The following is a 5,842-nucleotide window of genomic DNA, read 5'->3' on the forward strand; positions in this document are numbered from 1 at the left end:
TACATAAATTAGAGGAAATAAGAGGGATGAGGGGGCAGCAGCCATCTTTGTGTGGCCATACCCCTTGGTGCTAATGGGGGAAAAGGTCCTGACAAGGAGAGGAAGGATGAGAGGGAAGCTGCCATCTTGATTGCTGGTTACCCTTCATGCCACCCCACCCCTTGGCACTGATTGACAGAGAGGCCCCAATGAGGGGAGTAGGAGGGACAAAGGGGCAGCCACCATCTTGTCTGCTGCCCTCTGTACCACCTGCCAACCAGTGCCTTCCCCTCCTGGCAGTGAGGACCACTGCCTTTGTACCACTGGGGAACCAGAATTTTATTTTTATTAAGCTTTTTGTTGTTGATGATTTTGCAGATTTTGTGAACAATCCTTGATTTTGCTTTTTCTGTGAAGTCTGCAAAATCACAAATTAAGTAGGTGCCCAACTATAAGTTTTTAAGCACATTGTAAACACTGGAAAAATCCTCTTCTGGTATTTACTGACTTAAAAAAAAAAGAAAAGAAAACATAATCCATTTATTTTAATATAATTAGATTATGTAAAGGAAAGCTTGGTCATTTCATGGGTTTTTACAGGGTTTGGGGTTTTGTTTTGTGGTTTGGGTTTTTTTTCCAACCATTGTTTATTGTAGGATGCTACAAGCCAATGGGATCTTGTGAGGAAAAGACTATAAGATATGAGTGGTGTGATGATCTGAAATGAAGCACGTAAGCAAGCAGTTAGTTCCATACAGCCATGGCAGTACTGGGGAATGGTGCCCATCATGATTTGCATTTTCTATAATTATATGCAGAGCAGCAATGCAAGGTAGGGCTGGAAGGGATCTCAGAAGGTCATGTAGTCCAACCCTACTGAAGTCAGGATTATCTCTATTTAAGCCATTTTATACAGGTGTGTGTCTAACCTGTTCATACATTTTTATGAATTACTCAACTTTAAATGGCACAATGGCAAAAAGATCAGAGGTCACTGGAACATTGTCCAAATTTGGGATCCCATTTCTAGTACCATTAGTAAAGTTGACACAACTGTTTGGACTGAGAGCATCTTCATAAAATTCGCTAGTGCACGTTCATGTGCAAAGAGTAATTATTATCCTTGGACCTTTTACAGTCCAGATTCCCCATGATACTCTTGTGATGTTTCTCCACTCTCGTAGACATTTTGAATGGAAGGGAGCTCAAACAGTCACCTAGTCCATCTTCTTGACCCAAGGCCAGATCAATTATATGTAAGTATGTGTATCCATATACAGCATCCTAGAAGAGCTGTCTTAAAAATCAAATGAACAGTCCAGCTCTCAGTGGCCCATCCACTCTTCGGCTTTTTGTTCAGACCTCAGTAAATTGGTTAAGCTGGTCCTGCGTCACACTGACGCCAGTCTGCTAATTTGCATCTTAATTGTACCCAGAATTTGCTAGGCAAATATACTACAAGTTATCACCTTATGTGCTCTGTTGAAATGCCAGACTGCAAAAAAACCCCCAAAAAAACAAATAAACCCAAAGAAAAAAAGAAAAATCAGCTCCAGGAAACAGACTGCAATCCACTGACCTCATATCAAATCTTAAACACCTGATAAATAATAAGACACTTGAGCCTTTTCTGACCTACGCTACCTTTGAACAAACACGAGGTTCTTTCTCTTTTTGCCAAACCTCACCCTCTTCCAGAAAACCTGCCTCTTATTTTGTAATGTCTCCTCAAATTGCAGTATTTGACTCTAGCCACTATGCAAATAGGTGCAGTTTTATTGTTCATTAATCACCCTTCCATGTTTTACATAAGCCAAAAAGGAATCAGCGTATCTTGAAATGAATGCTGTTCCTCACTTGCATTGCTCTACCTTTATGGTTCTGGTTTCTTTAGTTACACTGCACCAGATCTCGACATCTTTACAGTGCATACTAGTTTAATCCACCAGTAGTCCCGTTGATCTCCATGCTATTCACTAGAAAGGTAACAGAAGCTGGCTCTATTTGGCACTGTTAAAAATTAGACCACAAAACAGGTTAGTCACCATAGCAACCATGTGTTATTCCCTTCCCATGATCATAACAAGTCTTACTGCTAAAGACACTAGAAACATGAATCAGAACAGGGACTGGCACAAAATCCCATTTTCTGTATTTCAGGCTGATCCGGGCAGTTTCCTCTCCAACCTGAACAAGATCAAGAAATTCAAGGCAACTGTAACCTCTCTCTTGCAAGGCCAGAAGAGAAGAGGTGAAGATGCCTAGTGCAAGATCAGAGAACTTGCTAATCCTCCCCAACAAACTGTACTTGTTAATGTTTACAAAGATACTGTAGCAAAACCCCCAGTTTTTTCTTTTTTTTCTTTTAAAATGCATTCCCTCCCCTTCCCCAACCATTTCTGACTTTTTCTTTCCCTCTCTATTCCCTATAGATAAGTTTAAGTGAGCTAAGACATAGGATAAGCTTCAGCATTTTATTTTGGTAGGAAGTTGTATTTGTTTTGTTTTTTCTCCTTCCTTATATTGTCTAATTATTATGTTTATATTGATTTTTACTGTTCTATATTACTGTTTTACTGGTACTATATGATTTAGGCCTACATAGGTAAGTTAGCATAAGTCATATCAAGTTTCCATTTTGTTTGTCAAGTCTCCATCCTGTCCCCAGGCCCAGTTGTGTAACCCATGACTTACACCTACCCCACCTATGTAACTTGGTTCCCAAATGAATGGGGATGAATGAGGGTGCTTGAGAGACAATGTGAGTAGGTCTAAAAATAGCTCCCCCTGAATGACCAAACCATCAACACCAACACCTGGACCAAGGACTCAGCCCTTGGAACAACCCTCAGCATTCAAGGCACAAAAGATGAGGCAACCCACCATTGTGCCAAGGCTGGATATGCTCAGTAAGAACATCTGGAGCCCTCTGGAACAGGACTGACCTTGCCTGAACAGGCCCTCCCCATAGGAGATCAGAGGTAGTCTGCCCCATAAAAAGGGGTAGTGAAGACTGACTCTTTGGGATGCCCTCTCCGTCTGGACTAGCACCATGCCACACTGCCTATCCACCCAGAGGCCCTGCCGGCGACCCCCCTCTGGACAACATCTACTGGACAAGGACCCCCTCCCAGCCTGGATAGGTAGATATCACCCCCCACCCCAAAAATTCCTTCCTGATGCCTCTTGCAGAGTACATAAAAGAGTGAAAGGCAGACAAGGGTCTTTGGGTAGAGGTGATATCTTTTATTAGACCAACTAAATAGTTGAAAAAATTGTTCTCTGCAAGCTTTCAGCCACAAACACCCAAAAGCTTGCAAAGAACAATTTTTCCAGGTACTTAGTTGGTCTAATAAGGTTCTTTGAGTGGATGTGATATCTTTTGTCTGCCTATGTCCTTAGACCAACACGGCTACAACCAATAACCCTAAATGGGTGAAAGTCAATCATTTGATTGTAGCAGGCAGCAAGGTTTCATTCTCAATTTCTCCTGATTTGCTGGGCTTTTCTTTAACCCTGTTTTTAACACAACCCCCACCCCCAACTCACTTTCATCAATAGTGCTACTCATGTAATGAAATGCTACTCTGGGTAAGCAGGAGTGGAAAAGTCTGGCTCTGCATTAACAAACTGATGTTTGCAAACCACTTTCCTCTTTAAAGCAATAAAATAATTGCTTTAAAATGGAGCACCAAGTTTTATCTAATACTTTTGAGTGGCTTAAAAGTGTTATTGACTCTTCAAAAATCTTTACAAGTGTTCTTAACTATTCTGTTCAGACGTTGACACTTGCATTTTCTTTGGGCACTTCACCTTGGCAAAGCATCATTTAAATCATTCCCCACTTAACAATGCCTTGCTGAGGTAATGTGAGCCCTTTCTGCACAACCCCACTTTCAGCTACTCTGTACCATACACCCAGATAATAAAAAAATTAATGTTGTGAGCTATTGTGTCCATGACCACACTCGTTACTATGTTCTAGTTATTTCTGTATTGTTCAGATGAGGCTTCCTTACAAAGAACCTTTCTTCCCATACTCACAGCTACACAATTGAAGCAAAATGAAGAATAAATCTGCAGCAAATAGAGTAATTAGACACCATTAAGCTTTTTTCAAAGCAGCTCACATCTTAATACAAGAGAAATAATGCAGCCCTCCCTTTTAATGGGGGTCAGGTCTTTCCAGAGCTGTGTAGGACTAAAAGCCAGTAAGAGAAAAAAAGAAGTGTTTAGAAAAATGAAAGGAGAAGGATCGGGCAGTGGGGAGCATATACACGTGTGTCAGTGTATGTCTGCATCTGCGTATTGGGATTCGGATTTAAATGGCTTGGTCTATCTAGTGACCTACTTTAAAACAGACTCTTGATGTGATGCTACTAAAAGTCTCAGTGGCAAAAAAGAAAAAAATCACGACTTTGAGCAGCATTTGTTGCTCCTTCAGCTATGCAAAAACAGTTCCTGTTTGCAACACTGAGACTTCTTTTACAGGGGTTGGAGCCAGCCTGCTCCAAAGTAGACTCTCTCATCTTTGCAAGATAAAGTCTCCTTTGTTCTGAAGGCTCTACCACCAGTTGGATGCTGTCCTGTCCTTCCCTGACACAACGCTGACGTTAGCTTTGACATACTGTGCTGCCCTACCAGAAAACGCAAACATGGAAAGTTGAAACTTGTCTCAAATTTGCAGGTATGACAACAATATAAAGCATAAAGTGCCTTACCTTTGTTCACTCTTCCAAGAGCAAGTTATTTGAGTGTCTGCAGCTGCACTACTGCAAAGAAAAACATGAGTCAAGTTAATAATAAAGACAGGCAAAAGCCACAAACTCCAAAGATTCAAGTTAAACATTTACCCAAATTTGCTCCTATAATCAAACCCCGAGGTTCTGCTTAGTTAGCTGTTGGCATCTTGAGAAACAGGTAACAACCAATCAGCAACTTGTCCACTTACTTCCTGGTCTGAAACTCAGACGCTTGCTGAAGTCACTCAGGCACATCCAGGCTAGGATTTCAACAGCACAAAGCAGAAAAATATTCTGTGTAGAAAACACCCTCCCGAATCCAAGTGAGACTTCAAATATTTACATGCAGGGGGCAGTTCAAAGTTACTTGCTGAAACATGGCCATAGGACAATAGCACTTTACTTTTCTATTTTTGCTTTCTATTTTTGTGCCCAGACAGTTTTTTGGCTCCTAGTACTAGTCCTAAAGCAAGCTGGAAATGTCCAGAGGGCAACCCCAATGTTTATCCTCTCCTGTCAGATGGGCTAAATTACCCAGTATATGGTAATCAAAACTAATTTGGTAGATGCAAAACAATTGCAGAGAAGAGCAGAACCGCTTACCAGTAGACCTTTAGCAGTGTTTGTTGGGCATTTGTCTGCACTATCTCCACCCTCAAGGAGTAGTTAATGTAGCCGTGCACCACCAACCATGTCTTCCTGTTTCTCAGATTGGTTCAACAACATTGACTTTTCCCTGTGTCTATATTTGAGCCCAGACTCAATGGCATTTTCACCTATCCCTTTTCCTTCTTCTCTTTCTACACCCTCCACCAGCCTATGACCCATTCACAGGATAATTCTTCACTCCCCCTTGCCTCATCATCCTGTCTGGGTACTTCAGCTTCTCAATTAAAGCCAACCACTCAGCCTCTTGCCTAAGAAGGCTCAGTTAAGATGATTCCCACTACGTTGGTCACACGCTATTCTGTGTTGCTCGGTCATTGCTATTCACGGTACTGATTTAAAAACCAAATGCTGTCCAGGGCAGGGACTCCATGGAGTTTGTGCTTGTACTGCAAAGCACACTTGAGGTGCCAAAGAGCATTAAAGAAGGGGGGGGGGGGGGGGGGGGGGGGGGG

At 41.8% G+C, this 5,842-nt stretch overlaps 1 protein-coding gene across 2 annotated transcripts in view; it reads right to left on the reverse strand.

Annotated features, from left to right (window-relative positions):
- KCNJ16 (potassium voltage-gated channel subfamily J member 16) overlaps positions 1-4,757 on the reverse strand; it is a 43,279-nt gene extending 38,522 nt beyond the window's left edge. The window contains exon 1 of one of the 2 annotated variants that reach the window (XM_019516194.1): positions 4,701-4,757. The gene's annotated coding sequence lies outside the window, so the exon portion shown is untranslated. The remainder of the gene's footprint in view (positions 1-4,700) is intronic. The other variant, XM_019516201.1, reaches the window with a different exon arrangement.
- Between the last annotated feature and the right edge of the window lie 1,085 nt (positions 4,758-5,842).

The sequence above is a fragment of the Gavialis gangeticus genome, unplaced genomic scaffold (genome assembly GCF_001723915.1).
Source record: "Gavialis gangeticus isolate Ggan-Ray unplaced genomic scaffold, GavGan_comp1, whole genome shotgun sequence".
In the NCBI taxonomy this organism is placed as follows: Eukaryota; Metazoa; Chordata; order Crocodylia; family Gavialidae; genus Gavialis; species Gavialis gangeticus.